Here is an 18,906-nt window from a genome sequence, read left to right on the forward strand (position 1 = left end):
ACTCCTTCCCATTAATATACACAACATCCATGGGAGAAGTAAGACTAAACTTAGACCAAATTTCTTACACATGTAAGAAATATATGTGACAAGGTTTAACTCACAACACCTGCTCTGGGTGTCCTTTCTGTATCAAGACCTCATATAGAACCCTTGTTGTCGTTGCTTGTCTATCATTTTTGAAGAGGACATCATGGAGTGATGTCTTGACCTGAGCATGAATTGGATTTAAGTGAGGCAGAGCTGTGCAAAGTCATCAACCTAGCTGCCTCCTCCATAATCGTCAAAGTGCAGTGACAAGACAAAACCAAGATAGCTCTCTATCACCACTATTCATCCCTTGGATGAGCCCTGGATTACTCTCACCTTCCACCTCTTCAGTTCCAATTTATGTGCTGCTGATAAGAGCTGAAGAATGTCCCACAATTGTGCTTACTGGGTAACTATAAACTCATGTTATCCAACTTCAACTGGTCTCTTACCATATCAAGACAATCATTTCTTCCTAATTGATTCCTTAGCTTAGTCCCCCCTGAAGCCATTCAATTCTCTCCTTCATTTCTCTCCTTCCTTACTTCATTGAGAAAACTGTCTATTCAAAATGAGTTCTTCCTTCTCCCTTTCTCTTCATCTCAAAATCCTTTGATGAAATGTCCTTTCCCTCAGTCTCCTATAATAAGATGGCTCTTCTACTTGCCAAAATCATTACATTTATGTGTATGCTTGATCTCATTCCCTCTTGTCTTTTCCAGCTAATTGTCCCCTTAGTCATTTCTTTCTCTCTAATCTGCTTCTTCCTATGTACTAATTCCATCTCTACTACCTTCAAGAATGCCTAAATCTCTCTCAAAATTTATCTAATAAGAAGAAACCTCCAGTGGACTTACAGATGTTCTGCCCATTTCCTATTTTGTACCTGTGAGTGTGGTTTGGATTGGATTCAATACTATAGCATTTGTCCTCTGCTGAGAGGGGATTAAGTAATCTTTTTCTTCATTCTTCAGCTAGTTGTATCCCCTGCCCAAGTGCTTCAGAGACAATTTGACTTAAAATTTAGCTTATGACTTAGAGCAAAGGTTTTCCCAAGTATCAGGAGTAAAAACTGCATTCAAAAGCTACAACATAAATCAGTTATGAGGGAAAGGTAACATTCCTACACACAAAAGGAATATATAGCAGCTCTTCTATCCCTTTATTGTGACTTAGTTCTAATTAGTCTTTATCTAGTATATAATTCCTTTACTGGGAGGTTGAAGAGGTGGAGAGATTTGCAGAGAATGCTAATATAACATCCTGCTGGTTATGTAACTAAATCTATTAATTTAAAAGCAAGAAAGAGCTAAAATGTACAGATAAGCAGTGAAATACAAATGTAGCATTCCTCTGGCCACTAAATGAAATCCTTAAAGGGGTTGGGGGAATTCAAAAGGGGAAACATGAGGAAAAATAATTTCAAACAATTTTTATCAATTTAAAAAAAACTTATAGTCATAGTGTCATGTACTGGATAGAGGGCTACATCCTCCTTCTGATACTATGTGATCCTCTGCACTTACTAAACCTTTCAGAGCTGTAGGCAATTCTCTTGGAGAAGATATTGACTTGGATTGGCAGAGGGAGCTTCTTATTCAGCAGTGCCTTTTATCAGTGAAATCACAGGCCTAGTTCCCTATCCCACTTTTTATTAGCTTGATTTACGTGATATCCTGGAAGGTATTTTAGGTTTACATTATTTCTCTTCTCCACAACATGTATACTAAGGATACCACAGTAAAATAATAATAACTCCTATTTCTATAGAGTTTTAGTAGAAGTGTGGCATGGTTTAAGGGGTGCTGAACATGAAATCAGCAAGAGTTGGATTCTAATCCTGCTCCTGCCGTGTACTAGTTATATGACCACAGACAATTCATCTTCCCTCTCTGAGCCTCAGGCAGTTATCGAAGAGTATATATGTCATATAGGGGCTTGAGAGTTGCTTCCTTGGAGGGCAGAGCTCCCTAACCAATGAAGTCACAAGTCCTGGGTATATTGATACAGAGAGCTTTAAAGTTTACAAAGCACTTTCCGCACAACACCCCTGTGAGATGGGTAGTATTTTACGGATTAAAAAGCTGAGGCTCTGAAAATGTAACTGGCTCACTCACAGTATGACAGACATAGTCTCCAAGACTGGTTTCCAAGTCTGCTGATTAGGAAGTCCTTGTCCTTTCTTACTATGTCACAGTGTCTCTCAAAAAGGCAGTATAGTCAACTCTTGGTTGGAGAGGGTATGCCTTTCTACCAGCTAGACTCTTCAGAATGTTTTTTCCCCCCATCTAATTTTTTCCCCACGTTCATCACTCTTGCCATCAAATAATGGATAAAAAAAGGAAAATAATAATTCAATGAAATTCAGATCAGCCAATTTTGCTACTTGATAGCAATTCTGATTAAAAAAATACAATGGAGAAAGGGAGAGGAAGAGACTGAAACCAATTGCTAAAATGAAATTTAAATACGATCTTTGTCTTGTATTTATCAAGAATTTCTTTAGATTGCACGAACACAAATAATTGAAAATTAACTTTATAGCTTTCTCTTTTTTAATGGAAGAGAAGTAAGGTTAGAAAGTAGAGCAATTAGACTTTGTGGAAAAGTAAATTTAGGGGAAATAAGAAAAGAGGAAGAGCAAGGAATGGTAACCAAATAGGGGGAAAAAAGGCTTTGGAAAATCAGAATTTATATTAATTATCCCCATGTAGCTTAGGAAACCACAATATCCTTTTAGCCTAACCATGCCAAGTTTCTCCCTAAATTTAAGCACTTTGGTTTTTAATTTAAATATAAGCATCTCACTTTGAATTATCCTCCAGACAATAAAAAACAATTCCTGAAAATGATTTGGAGGTTAACATTTTAGTTAACCCACTCATGAATTTATCATTCCTATCATACTTACAAGTGCCATATCTAAGTATTCCTTCTCTTTATCAGGACACCACTTCAGACAGGCCAAATAAAAGCACATGATCTGAGAGAAAGCACTCAATGAAATAATTATCCAGTTGGCTTGTCAATGTTTGACTGGAGAAATTGACACTGGAATCCCAGTTGGGGTTTTTTGGTCTGTTTGGTTGGTTGTGTTGGGTTAGGTTGGTTCAATGTTCATACTGAACTTGGAATAGCAAATAGATTTTTATTCTCAATGTGCAGACAGCTTTCTTTCTGCAGATGTGGAGATACTGTTTGAAGCATTTTATTTTCCTGTTTATAAACTCTCAGAGGTCATCCCTTTTGGTTAACATTTGAGAGATCCTTCTGTTAAACCTTTTGGTTCTTGGAATCAGAGATTATTTGAATTTGACGGAGCCTTAGAGATCATCTATTATAACCTCCCCTCTACAGATTGGGGAACCTGAGGCCCAAAGATGTGAATGACTTGCAATAAACCAAAAAGCCAAAGGCATTTTTATCTGAATTGATGCTAATTCAGATGTACTGCTTCCTACCCCAAATTCCCATATTTGTACAGTAGCTTTTTTAAAAAACCACAGTTCAAAACTTCCAACTTATCCCTATTAAATTTTATCATATTTGGCTTATTTCTAGTGTTTCAGCTTTTGAGATCATTTTTCAGGATGAAGAAGAGCAAAACAAGAATACAATATTTTTACTTCCTTGTTACCCTCAGTTAATATAAGCCACAGCAATGTAGACACACACACACACACACACACACACACACACACACACTCTTTAAGATCATAGAAACATGGATTTAAATCTGAAAGGGACCTTAGAGATAACCTGTCTAAATCTTCTAATTTTACAAATGAAGAAACTGATTACCAGATAATGGAGAAAGGGATGTACCCAAGTACTAATAGGCAGAAATAAGGTTCTAATCCAGGTTTTCTGATTCCAAATCCAGCTTTCTTTCTGTCTGTAAAAAAAAAATACCATATCCTTGTAATTATCTCAATATGGCATCAGGTCTATTTAAGCACTTAAAAATTACTTTCGATTTCAACGAAACAATGAGGATGGTGGCTATATAATGCATAGGATGATTGTCTTTCATAATCATCTCTTCAAATAGTGATCTTCACAGTGGGGCCTTCTGACCTAAGAATTTTTATCTCAGAGCCCAACATTTCTTCCTTATAGGATGATCTATAAAAGTTATTCTCTTTTAGCCAATAATAATCACATAACTGTCTAGTGGGAAAAGCTAGAAGATTTAGGTCTTTGTCAGTTCAGGTAAGTTGTTTAATCCCTCTGGGTCTCAGTTTCTTCTTCTGTAAAGTTAGAGAGTTGGTCTTGATTAATATAGACCCAAATAAAGACAAATTATACATTATAGCTCCACTAGGGTCTCAGAAATTGACTAATCAAATATTTATATCATCCATGGTTTTCTCATCACTAAATGTTAATACTGCTTAGAGATCCCAAGATCCTTTTCAGCTAGGTGCTACTCAAAATCTCTCCCATGCAGTCAATTAACCAGTCACTTCAATGAAAAGTTTAGCCTACCTAGTTACCCAGATTCATTTAGATAAAATATAAAGGGAGGTAGAAGGTAAATAAAAGTGTTCACTAGTATTAATAGAGCATGTCTAGCCCTGGAGGCAGCTTTTCAGGCATTACTGTAGACCAAACACAATTAGGTTTAACCCAATAGGATCCATGTAAATTTAATAATCACTCATAGATTATATAATCTAATTTAAAATCACTCTAATTAATTTAGGAATTAAAAGAACACTCTTTAAAAGGATACAAGATTCAAATAAAACACTACTCAGTTCCTCTTACAGAATCAACACAGCAGTCAGGAAGATATTCCCCAGAGAAGAAACTTCAAAGTTACTGATGCTATTTCTTACCTGAGTCTAAACCTCTTTATTCAAGTGGAAGAAATCTACCCAGCTCCATTTAAAGGGCCAGTCTAGTTCACTTACCACTGGAGCAACTAGTTAATGTAGGAAACACTGGGTGAGCCCACAAATTAGAAAGAAAAAAAGGGAGGGAAAGAAGGGAAATGGGGTTCAGGCTATAGTTCCATTGCTTCTTCCCCAAAACAATCTTCTACCATCCCATGAATCATTCACATAAAATCACTACAACCCTTATGATACTCAACCAACACTGTCACATCCAAGGACCCAAACTTGGATGCTCTTTCTCCCTTATGTTCCTTTCCCAACATTCTACTCCGAGTCTATATGGGATCCATAACTAATCCACACTCTTTGCTTTCTCCCTCTCTTTCTTGCCATCTCTTTCTTTCTTTTCCACATATCTATTAAATGTTAAATTATTAATATATTAAATTATCAAATATATTATATATTATTATATTAATTTATTCACATATCAAATTATTAAACATATTCTTATGTTTATTTGTTAAATTATTAAATAGATATATTATATATTAAATTATTCATGTATTAAATTATTAAATAACTGTTATTATTCATATATTAAATTCATTAAATTAAATTCATAAATTAAATGTTAAGGCTCTTCAAATTTTGATAACATATTGATACTTTTATTTAGCCCAGGGAATAATTAATAACCACAGATACTTTCCCCCATAGCTATCTGCTTCGTCTCTTTCCATATCCTGATCATGAACTTATTCCCAATAACTGCAGGATTACCCCAACACTATTGTATGAAATATTTCCAATGTCAGCATCAGATTATATGTGTGTTTTTGTACAACATGTGCACACATACATATATATTTTATACATGCATATATACACACACATGTATGCACATGAACTTTGGGAACTGTTTTAGAATAACTTAAATGATTCTGGTAAAAAATTCACCATTTCTTTTCCTATCTTACCTGGATAATGGGATGAAAGTGATTTATCTTTCATATATTGGTTATTGTTGTTTAGTCATTTGGTTCTGTCTTCCTTACCCCATTTGGGGTTTTCTTGACAAAGATACCGGAGTATTGGAGTTTGCCATTTCCTTCTTCAGATCACTTTATAGATAAGAACCTGAGACAAATAGGGTTAAATGACTCACTCAGGGTCATACAACTACTAAGTATCTGAAGCCGGATTTGGACTCAGGAAGAGGAGTCTTCCTGACTCCAAGTCCTCTACTCTATCCATTGTGTTATCTACCTGCCCTCTTTCATATATTACTCACATAATTACCATATCCATATTATCATATCTTATGTGTCCATACATTTTATTTATAAGTGAGCATGTTTATATTTATAAAACCAAAGAGCTGGGAAAGAGCTTTCATGATTAAGGGGTCCAACCACCTCATTTTACAGGTGAGCAAACTGAAGCTCACCTATTAAGAGGTTAAATGATTTTTAGTCATTTTAGTAGCAATACTGTAGTATCATTACTGTTGTTTGTCCTTCATTCTTGAAGAGGACCATGACATCAGACAGCTGATGCCATGACTTTCAGGTGAATTGGATTTAAGTGAGGGAAAGCTATGTAAAATCACCAGCCTCACTTTCTCTTCCAGAACCCTCTGGGTCCAGTAGCAAGATCTAGATCAGCATGACTGGAAATGGCCTGGATGCAGTGGGAGACCTTGGCCTTTTTTAAGCCAAGTCTCAGTTTGACTGAGACAACACCCATTCTGTGATCAAGGCTAGGCAAGGAAGGAGGCAAAGAATTATCTAGTCCAGAAAAGAAAATGATTGCGGAAGGGGAAGTCCCTCAGGATTTCTGATCAAGAAACAGTTGCTATTTGCACTGACTTGGAGCCTTCAGGGCTCAAATAATGTCCAGGTGGGACTGAGGCTGAGATCTATTGTTAGCCATTCAATTAGAAGCAGAGTGATTAGAGTGCAAGGCAACATCCTTAAGAAAGGAATCTAGCTTGTAAAGGCCAAGATATCTTGTGAGGTTTCAGGGATCAAAATTGACAGCCCTTTGGGCAGAGCATCCACCGGTAAAAGTATGATACCCTATGTGGAAAAGGAGAGGTGAGGGAAGGGGAGTGAGAGGAAAGGAAGTAATCTATAAACTGTTGGAAGGAATAAGTATAAATAATTTATTCAGTTGTGTTTTTTTAAACTGTTTGACACATGCATGGATGCAATAAACTTCTACAAGAATAAATAATAGGCAATAAGGCCCCTTATCCATAAACTCCAGTGGCTCCCTAATACTTCTGTGAACAAATATAATCTTCTGTGTTTGGTATTAAAGCCCTTCAGAACCTGGTTACAACCTACCTGTCTAGTCATTATGGGTGTGTCCGTCCTACGTTGCCAAAGACCATGCCATCAGAGAAATGATGACATGACTTGCAATTGACTTGGATTTGAGCGAGGGAGGGCTGTGCAAGGTCACCAGCCTCACTTCTCCTCCAGAGCCATCTGAATCCAGTGACCAGATATTCATCAAGATGACTGGAGATGATGCACTGGGAGACCTTAGCCCCATTACATTACTTCTTAAAGCACTGTACAATTCAGTCAGACTAGCCTTCTTGCTATTCCTCATACATGATATTTCATCTCCTTTCTCCATGCCTTTGTACTACTAGTGGTCCCCCAATCCTTAAATGTCCTTCCCACCTCTGTATCTTAGCATCCCTAGTTTACTAAGTTCATTCCATCTTAGGCATGAGTCCCCTCCTGGTTTCCCCCATTTCACAAGCTGCAAGAGTCTTCTCCCCACAATTTACATTTTTGTACATATTTGTTTATACATGAATATCATCCATATTTATGTGTATATTGTATTTATGCATACATGTATGCATATATGTCTTATGTATATATCTTATACTTATGTGTTTATATGTATGTGTATGTATGCATGCATGTATATATGTATGTGTGTATTTATATGCTCTCTCCACCAAAGAATGTAATCTTTTTGAGGATAAGAACTGTTTCATTTTTGGTATTGTCAATTTCTTAATTTATCCTTTTTGTCTTCTGTGTGTTTTTCAAAGAACAGGAACCTAACTGAAAAGGTAAGTGGTATTCAGGAGCTCATTATAAGCAGTATCACAGACAACATCTGTAAAACCTCTTCGTTGATTGGGTACCTAGGTTTGCCCAGTTTATCCTATATTACACTGGCTAAATGGTTCCTTGGTTCCTTTATCTAAATAATGATAAATAAGTAAGCTGACACGGGTTTCTCACTGAAGTGACTAGTTATTTGATTAAGGAACTAGGGATAGGAACCAGATTCATAATTTCATTGGAGTGGAGAGAGAACTCCACTGAGGAGATGCTCTCTTTTAAGGTAAGGTGACACCTTCTTTCAACTTATAGCCTTACAAAATAATCTAGAACCATTTTCCCAAGATATTCATCCAATATCTGTATGGGATGAGATTTCAACAAAGGTCTTCTTGGTTGTGAGGTTGGCTCTCTAGTCATTATACCACTCTGACTCTTTTTATGTTGTTAAAGTGACCAAATTTGAGGCTATCAAAGAATTTATAATGTCAGGCAAAAATTTCCTAGCATCCCATTATTTGACTAATTCATACAAAATAATTTAATTAAGCTTCTGCAAACATAACATCACATCAGGAAATAGATGACTAGCAGGATCCAGGATTACAATTTTAATTAGGCAGGAAGGAATTGTCATGTAGTATGTCACACAGATAAGGCATTGAATCTAAAGAAATAGAGCTGGTAGATTAGACAGCTATCACTAGATGCCTAGCAAGATTAGGTAGGTCTGGCTATTTTGGTTCAGAGAAGTTATGTGAGGAAGACGGGTCCAGAACCTAGGGTCACAGAGCACTAGCATGGAGAATAAATAAAGAGGATCTCTAAGCCTAAAGCAGAAACTACTTGCTTTCTGTTCTATTTTGCATTCCCCTTGGGGGGTGAGTAGTCTGAAGCCCTTAGGTGTTCACTGTAGACAGAAAAAGGCCAGAATCCTGTAGGCAAAGGTCTGATTGAGGTAGAGACAGAGATGATAGAATTATCTCCCACACACAGTGAAAGGGTCAAAAGTCTGATTTCTAGGTTGGTAAAAAATACATTTAAAAACAACCAAGATAGAACCAAAGAAAACACCCCGCTACAATCCTTTTCAGAAGAAGGAAGTCCACAGGTGTGGTACATTACATATATTTTCAGAATTTTTCAGTGGATAGATTGGTTTACTGATTTATTACTCTTCTTCATCTTTTTCTTTTTTTCCCTTTAAAAAAGTATTATTTGTTATGTAGGATGGATCTATGGGAAGGGGAAAGGGAAAAGCAATAGCAGAAATTGTAGTAATGTAAAAAAATGAAAGATCAATAAAAATGTATTTTAAAAAACTTCCAGAGCATTCTTATTATATAAAAATGTAGTGTAGAAAAGTGACTCCTCATTTCTCAGTTTATTTGAATATTTCAAAATAACTATAACTCCAATTAAGACAAACTTGATATTGTAATTACCTATCTGTATTATGCCTTGTTACCATGTAGCTATTTGGAAATGAGATATGAATGGTTGTTTGGTTGTTGTCCTTCATGCTCTAAAGGACCCAAACACATCACTCTGTCTGGGTCAAGATACAATGCGTATCATTGTGTTTGACCAGGCCAACATAAGCTCAGAAGGTTCCACCATAGGTCAGGCATAAGTAGACCATATGAACATTTGGAGTGGAGATATCTCTAAATTTGTATATTCCATATTTCTTTTGAGCTACTGTAATTCTGCTTTGCTCATAAAGCATAGTGCCTTCTTTGATATGGGCACATCATATTGGGCAGTTCTATGCCAATGTCTCCCATCTCTCACAATCAATTCCAAAGTTCTTCAAAGAGACCTTGAGCGTGGCCTTTCTATCACTTCTAACCTCCATGTGAATGTACACATTCCACATACCAATGATGAGTGGAATCATCTTTTTGAAAGCTTTCATACATTTGTTTGTATTTCTACTGCAAGACAGGATTCCCACCTGCTGCAGTAAGCAGACCAGGATTAGGTTTGGTGAAGCAGACAATTATTAGGATAACTTTTCTAGTCCTTCCATTATACCAGAAAGGAAGCACTGTGGTCCTTAAAAAAGACTGCTCAAATATCCAAACGGCTGCTGAATCCCACTGCCCTCTCAGTCCATGAAGAAGGCAATCCTATGGCCTGGGGAGCTTTTATTCAAGGTTGTGACTACAGCTGCCAATGTAGCCACACTTGCTGCTTTGTCACTTACCTGTAGTCACAGGACTTGAACAGAACTGACTTGCCTCTAAAAAGAGAGGACAATATCCTCAATGACTACACAAGATGGAATAGAACTTGAAATGCAGTGGATAAGATCTTGCCTCCAGACTTTAGCCATTGGAGGTGCTAAAAAGCACACTACAGAGAGTATAGAAAGAGAAAAGATACTTATATGTCATCTCTCTAGGCCAGAAGTCATTGAAAGTGTCAACAGATTCCCTAAAAGGCCTGGGCTTACACAGATCTGGTTTTATATTGGGGAAGAGGGGACAGGTTCTCTTTGGTACTGTCATCACTCCAAAACAAAACTTACAGGCAACCTATAAAGCAAATCATAGGTATGGCTCATGTCTGAAGTCCCCTCAAATGTGAGAAATAGAATTCCTTCCCACAAAGGTACTGATGTATAATATGTGTGTCAAATGTAGAACAGCTATTTATTTCTTTTTTTAATATATTAACTTTATTTATTTTTAATGTTCTACAATCTCTACCATAAAACTTAGATTTTTTCCCTCTACCTACCCCCTACCACCCCCCTCCCTCCCCAAGATGACATACAATTCTACATAGGATCTACACATACATTCCTATTGAATACATTTTCACTATGGTCATGCTGTGTAGAAGAACTAAAATAAATGGGAGAAATCATATAACAAACCAAAACATAATACACACACACACACACACACACACACACAATGATCTGCTACATTCCGCGATTGAATGCCATAGTTCTTTCTCCGAGTGTGGAAGGCATTTTGCCTTAGAAGATCATTGGGAATTTTTTTTTAAGTTCTTGTGTTGTTATGAAGTTCCAAGTCTACCAGAAAAAACTCTCACACACTGTGGTCATTGCTGTGCACAAAGTTCTCCTGGTTCTGATCCTTTCGCTCAGCATCAGATCATATAAGTCTTTCCAGGCCTCTCTGAAGTCTTATTGTTTATCATTTCTTATAGTGCAATAGTATTCCATTACATTCATATACCATAATTTATTCAGCCATTCCCCAATTGACAAGAATCCCCTTGATTTCCAGTTTTTGGCAACTGGACCTTTGGCAACAAAGAGTTTTGCTATAAATATTTTTGTACATGTGGAACCCTTTCCCATTTTGATGATCTCTTGGGGATACAGTCCTAGAAGCAATATTGCTGGGTCAAAGGGGTATGCAAATTTTTGTAGCCCTTTTGGCATAGTTCCAAATCATTCTCCAGAATGGTTGGATGAGCTCACAGCTCCACCAACAATGAATTAGTGTTCCAACTCTCCCACATCCTCTCCAACATTTATCATTTTCTTGTTCTGTCATATTTGCCAATCTGATAGGTGTTATGTGGTACCTCAGAGTTGTTTTGATTTGTATCTCTCTAATCAAAAGTGATTTAGAGCATTTTTTCATATGATTATAGATAGCTTTAATTTCTTCCTCAGAAAATTGCCTGTTCATGTCCTTTGACCATTCATCAATTGGGGAATGACTTGTATTGTTGTACATTTGACCCAGTTCTCTACATATTCTAGAAATGAGGCCTTTATCCCTGAGATTAGCTGTAAAAATTCTTTCCCAACATACTACATCCCTCTGAATTTTGGTTGTATTGGGTTTGGTTGTGCAAAAACTTTTCAGTTTAATGTAAACAAAATTATCCATCTTGCACTTCATAATGCTTTCTATCTCTTCTTTAGTCAAAAATTCTTCCCTTCTCCATAAATCTGATAAATACACTATTCCTTGCCTCTCCAGTTTGTCCATGGTATCAATCTTTATAACTAGATCATGTACCCATTTGGACTGTATTCTTGTGTACAGTGTCAGGCATGGGTCCATGCCTAGTTTCTGCCACACTGTTATCCAGTTTTCCCAGCAATTTTTGTCAAACAGTGAGTTCTTCTCCCAGAAGCTGGGCAGCTATTTTTCTTTACAGAAAATTCTTAAGACACAAAGGATGCAAAGACCCACAAGAAGAAATGTAGAAAGTATAAAATATTCAAATAGCCCATTATACTCATGCACTCCCAGAAGATCCTTTGTGGAACTGCTGAACATACATGTCACATTCACCTTGGATATGCACTATCCAAGTAGTTCATAGCAATTATTATAGAGGGCTAGCAAGGCCCAGATCACCCTCTCAACTAGCTGCAGAGTGCTCCTGATGATGGTCCTCTTTTCCTCTGAGAAGCAAGCTTTTACAGAAATCTTCTCCCTCGGGGAGACTAGCACCCAATTCTTGAACTCAAAAACTCTCGATCCACAAGGTATTGCCAAGGCTGGAAAGATCCATTTCTTAGGATTGCTAGCAACTGACATGTTCAGAAAAGAAATAGAAGAATCTATGTCCTAACTGTAGGTCTAGTGACTGGCTCAATTAGATAAACACACAGCCTGCTACCATATGCTTCTATTGCTGTTGGAGGTAGGGGAAGGGAGAGAAATAACATCGCCATGCTCTGGCTGGGAGTTCAAGGAAAATATAGTCTTGGAAAAGAGTGGCAAGGCAGAAGGATCCAAAGGAGAAGGGAGCTTCCCCCTAAGCTATAGAGGGGAAAGGTTTCTCCAACAAGAGTGCCCCTATTGATCCTCAGGCACTAATTATCTTCCTCACAGTCTACAGTCACTAGAGACCAATTAGAAGTTCCCTGCGTCATCCCAGTAAGTTGTTTCGGTAAATATCTCTCAGTAAATAGTAGTGTGAATATCTGCCTCCATAGGAAGTATATACCCTTTTTTGTGAGCAAAGAGCTGTACCCTAGTCATTCATCAGGCAAATTGGGGGGAAAACAGATTTTTTCAGAGGAATTTTCGATCAACCCCTATTACAAAAGGATATAGGAAGATGCACCTAGGACTTTCATTTTCTCTCTTATCTCTACTTTCTGGCAAGAAGAGCAACGGTCAGCTAAAACTCTTCTACCTTCTTGTTCTGTACCTAAGACAATGTGGTACAATGGGAAGAGTCAAAAGAATTCTTTGAAATCAAATGATCTGAATCCATATCCTGCTTCTGTTACTTACTACCTATGTGACCTGATATAAGTGATTTAATCTCAGTTGGTATTTCACTGGGACCTTCAACTCACAACTTTCAGGCAACTAGGTGGCACAGTGGATAAAGCACTGGGCCTGGAGTCAGGAATATCAGAGTTCAAATCTGACCTCAGACATTTGTTGACTGTGTGACCCTGAGGAAGTCACTTAATCCTTATTTGCCTCAGTTCCTCATCTGTAAAATAGGGAAAGACTGGAGAATAAAATGGCAAATGATTCTAGCATCTTTGCCAAGAAAATATCATGCTCAAGTTTATAAGGTCATGGAAAGTCAAACACAACTAAACAACAAGGTACAAATTTTCATCTGAAAAATTAAGGTTGGACTAGATGGCCTCTAAGGTATATCATCTAGCTCTAAATCTATGATCCTATGACTTTCTTCTTCCCTTTCTCACTGCCAGCCTCATGATATTATATCAAGTAAACTCCATAGCACCCTCACATGGGTAGTGATTTCTTACCTAATTACTTCTTTTTTCATGGTAACATTTGTATGTTTGCATTTTGGGAAGGGGAGGGATTCCAAATCTGTGATTTCATCAAGATAAAGAATTCTCACTGTTGAAACTCCTCCCACTGATGCATATTGAAAATCCATAAGAAATGCATAATCTTATCTTATTGCTGGTACATTTAGAAATTAGATCCACAGCTAGTGTGAATCAGAGAAAGTTCTTAAACTCAGGTCTTTCTGAGTCTGAAGACTAGCTCTTTACTTCAACATGCTTTCTCTCATTTATATCTTTAAGGCTTCTTATTAAGAATTTCATTCTTAAATTACAAAAATTATTTTGATGGATTTAATATTTTTATTAAACTGAACTGTTTCTTAAAAGTCCATGCACTTTCAAATATACACCAAAAAACTGTTCTCATTGTTAAAAAAAATGGTGAGGAGTCACATCTATTTGACTAAGTGAAATTCAGTCAAGCATAATCCTATGTTGTCTATTTGCTAAAAGGTACTGAAAATCTATGACTATAACAGGAACCCCTTGTTAGGGTGATGTTCATGACTGACTAGGAGAGAGTATGGAAGGAATGCTAAACCTACTTTCACTTTCACTGGCAGATATACATTTTGAGAGTAGTTGTCAGCAATTTCTCAAATATTCTCTGCTTTGGACAGTTGAAGAAGAATGTTGAAGGGCAGGGCACTAGATAACTCAACTATTCTCTGCACTGAAGAGCAGCCAACAACAGATTCCTGAATCCAAAATCCATTAGTTCCTTTTCTTGGTCCTGGGTTCAAAGGATTTCTGTGGTCAGACATGATAGAGCATCCTCACAGTTGGGCTGGTTGATATAAATTTTTAAAATTTATTTATTTATTTTTAGTTCTCAACATTCACTTTTATAAGATTTTGCTTTCTGAATTTTTCCCTTCCTTCCTCCTTTCTCCCCAAGATGGCATGCGATATGATATAGGCTATACATGTACAATCATATTAAATATTTCTACATTACTTGTGTTGTAAAAGAAGAATCAGAACAAAAGGGAAAAACCATGAGAAAGAAAAAGAAAATAGTGTGCTTCAATCTGCATTCAGATTCCACAGTTCTTTCTCTGGATGTGGATAGCATTTTCCATCATGAGTCTTTTAGAATTGTCTTAGATCTTTACCTTGCTGAGAAAAGCTGAATCTATCAAAGTTAGTCAGTGCATAATGTGGCTGTAACTATGTACAATGTTCTTAGGGTTCTGCTCACTTCACCCAGCATCAGTTCATGCAAGTCTTCCCAGGTTTTTCTGAAATCTACCTGCTCACATTTCTTATGGAACAATAGTATTCCATTACATTTATGTACTGCAGCTTGTTTAGTCATTCACCAATTGATGAGCATCTCCTCAATTTCCAGTTCTTGACCACCACAAAAACTGCTGCTATAGATATTTTTGTACATATGGGTCCTTTTCCTTTTTTATGACCTCTTTGGGATACAGATGCAGTAGTGATATTGCTGTATTGCCCTTTGGGCATAGTTCCAAATTGCTCTCCAGAATGGTTAGATCAGTTCACAACTCCACCATCAATGCATTTTAATGTTCCAATTTTCCCAATCTTCTCCATCATTTACCATTCTTCTGTTTTGTCATGTTACCAATCTAATAGGTGTAATATGGTACCCCAGAGCTGTTTTAATTTGCATTTCTCTAATCAATAGTGGTTAAGAGCACTTTTTTTAACATGACTATAGATAGCTTTAATTTTTCCATCCAAAAACTTCCTGTTCATATCTTTCAATCATTTATCAATTGGAGAATGAGTTGTATTCTTATAAATTTGATTCAGTTCTCTATATATTTTACAAATGAGGTCATTATCAGAGATACTGGCTGTAAAAATTGTTTCCTAGCTTTCTTCTTCCCTTCTAATCTTGGTTGCACTTGCATTGCTTATTCAAAAACCTCTTAATTTAATGTCATCAAAATTATTCATTTTGTATTTCATAATATTCTCTGTCTCTTGTTTGGTCATAAATTCTTCTGTTCTCCATAGATCTGACAGGTAAACTATTCCTTGCTTTCCTAGTTTGCTTATAGTATCACCCTTTATGTCTAAATCATGGCTGGTGTACTCTTTACTGAAAAGTATGAAGAAGTAATTGGGCAGCTAAGTAAAGTGGATGTAGTGGAGGGCCTGGAATCAGGAAGGCTCACCTTCCTGAGTTCAAATCTGGCCTCAGATACTTACTAACTATGTGACCCTGGACAAATCACTTAACCCTGTTTGCCTCCGTTTTTTCATCTGTAAAATGAACTGGACAAGCAAATGGCAAACCACTCCATTATCTTGGCTAAGAAAATCCCAAATGAGATCATGAAGTGTCAGACAAGACTGAAAAATGACTGAAGGATAAATGCAGAGATAAAGAGGATCAAGTCAGAAATCTCCAGATGGCCCTAAAGTATAACCTTGGCTGTAGAACAGTCTCCCCACTTCAGTCAGATCTGAAACTTGGAGGTACAATAGCCAGCAGAGTTCAGTTTAATCAGATTGAGATTTCTGTTACAGCCAAAAGAGTTGTCCCCTTTGTTGAGGGGAAATGAAAAAGAAGAGACGTCTGAAATAGGGTCTCTAGTAAAGGAATAACATGGGAAGGGACTTGGTTCAGGTTCAGCCTAGTCTGGTTGCTATCTACACCCTCCTAATACCATTTTGAAGGCAAGAACTAGACATATTTCCAAAGCTACATAATACATGCAGGACTGAGGGAGTTGTAATGGCTCCTGGTCTATACCCAACACCACAACAATCCTATAAAATAAGTTTTAAGTGTGAGAATTAAAATATCCTGCTATTTTCTTCAAACCATTATTTGTATGTTGTCACCTCCAAATACTAGAAATATCTTAAGATTATATCCATGTAACCCTTATACACATATATGTATATCTCACATATATATTTTTTATGTAACTCACATACATGCGATACTATATACACATATGATATGAGATACAATATGCACATATGTGTATCAGATGTGTCTGATATACATATAGATATATTTATATCTCATGTGAGGTATATTGCATATGCATATATGTATAGAACACATTTTACACATATGTTTATCTTATACACATATATAAACACTTTTTAAAAATTGTCAAAGTACTATCTAATTTTTTTTTAGTTTTACCAAATGGCTTGGTAATGAAAGCTGTTGGCAAGATAATTATCAATCTGGATTCTGCTGCCTTGTTTTACAATTTTACTAAGCACAGCATTTTAATAATCTTTCTGAAGATGTTCCCAAAGACCTTGGATGATGTATCCACTTAAAACAGTTAATGAGATGGTCAGTACACATATAAAAATGGACCAGTGAAGAAAAGATGAAAATTGGAAGAAAAATAATTCCATATCAGAAATCCAGAAGAAATCATTTTCCCCTACAGCCTCGTATGGAGGCGACATTGTGCTCCCAAAGGTCATGCCTTTGAGAAAAAAAAGTTCTGGCAGCTTCTACAAAGCTGTAAAGGTTTTATGTAGGGACCCAGAAACAGGACTCTCCCAAAGGAGTGTCCTGCTCTCCAAGGACCAGAATAGCTAAGGTTAATTATTTGACCATGGCACAAAACAAAGCCGAATACACATTGGTCCTCATCCTGAGTGACCCCTTCCACTTCTACAGTAAAACTGGGCATAGTAGTAGCCAAAGGAGCAGATGGTACTAAGGATCATTTAATTTTTGGACCAACCACAAGCATTAATTTTGGTATTCCAAAAGTGAGATCCTTGTCTAGTGAGAATAAGTGGACCTAACCCTGGGAGAACTAAATTACTTTTATGTTTATATTATCATTTACTCATAAATAAATGAAACTAGCAGACAGAAGGAAGTTGTAGCTCATGGGTTCACCTTGGAGATGCAAATAAAAGAGTTGGAGGAGTTTACTTCACAGTACTTCCAAAGGCAACAAGAGAGTTCATTTCATGGGATATTTGTTCACCTCATATTTCAGTACCCATGATAGATATTTATAAACAGATAATCATGAAAATATTAGGAAATTATGAAGATAATTCTGTTGAAGAAGATGAGACAAAGATTTTAAAATGAACTCATGAAAACCCCATAAATTAAATCAATGTATACTTCAATGCTTGGTAATTCTAACACAAGGTGGGGAATTGTACAAAAATTAATGATAATATGCTAGAAAATAGAGTTCAGAAATAAGGAAGATGATTGAGGTCAAAGATTTGTAGACTTTATTTTAACACAAAAGTTTTCTTTTTAATATCTAAGGATCGTTCTGGAATCAGCTATCTGAGGCCAGACTGACTTGTTAGAAGACAGATCAAGATTAATCATCATGAGAAGAAAGAATAAACATGAGAAAAACATATGCAATGTGACTTAAATGACTCTAACTTGACCCATTTAAGCCTGATATTTATTTTGAAAAGTGGGAAATAGATGTAAGAAAGGACATTGACTCTGATTATAGCAATTTCATATAGATGATTAACTAATGTAAATCAGATGCCTTAGGAAGTAGTTCAGTGCAGAGCAGAGGTACAAACTGAACAAGATTAAAATATAAATGAGAAATGCTTAACAAAATAAATAAAAGTGTGTGTGTGTGTGTGTGTGTGTGTGTGTGTGTGTGTAAAATCTTAATTTGTGATTTTCTAAATCTCTACGTAAACTTCAAGGATCTGCTTTTATTGCTTATATTTGAGTTTGATGCCACTGGTATAATGGATCAATCACTGGATTTATAATTAAAAAGATCTAGGTCTAAGTGTGACATTAGACACATACTAACTATATCACAAAACCTCTCAGTCTCCCAGTGCAACTCCATAAGAGTGTAAATTGCAGAGCTGGTGCCTATCTGCATTGGTTGAGGAGCTCCTCCCCGGGAATTCCATCTAGCAGTGTAATCACAAAGTTAGTCCAAAAAAACAAAAAAGCAGGTGCCACATTGAGGAGAGCAAAAGAGACTAAAAACTGTTCTAATTATAAAACACTCAACTTATTTGTCAAGCAGAGGACTATGGCAGACAAGAGTATTATTGATTTAGATAACAAACTCATTGAGTCAGAGGTTAAATGACTTGCCCAGGGTCACAAAGTTAATAAGTGTCTGAGGCTGGATTTGAACTCAGGGCTTCCTGACTTCAGGCCTAGCACTGTGACATC

This window comes from Notamacropus eugenii, chromosome 1, assembly GCF_028372415.1.
Source record: "Notamacropus eugenii isolate mMacEug1 chromosome 1, mMacEug1.pri_v2, whole genome shotgun sequence".
Lineage (NCBI taxonomy): Eukaryota > Metazoa > Chordata > Mammalia > Diprotodontia > Macropodidae > Notamacropus > Notamacropus eugenii.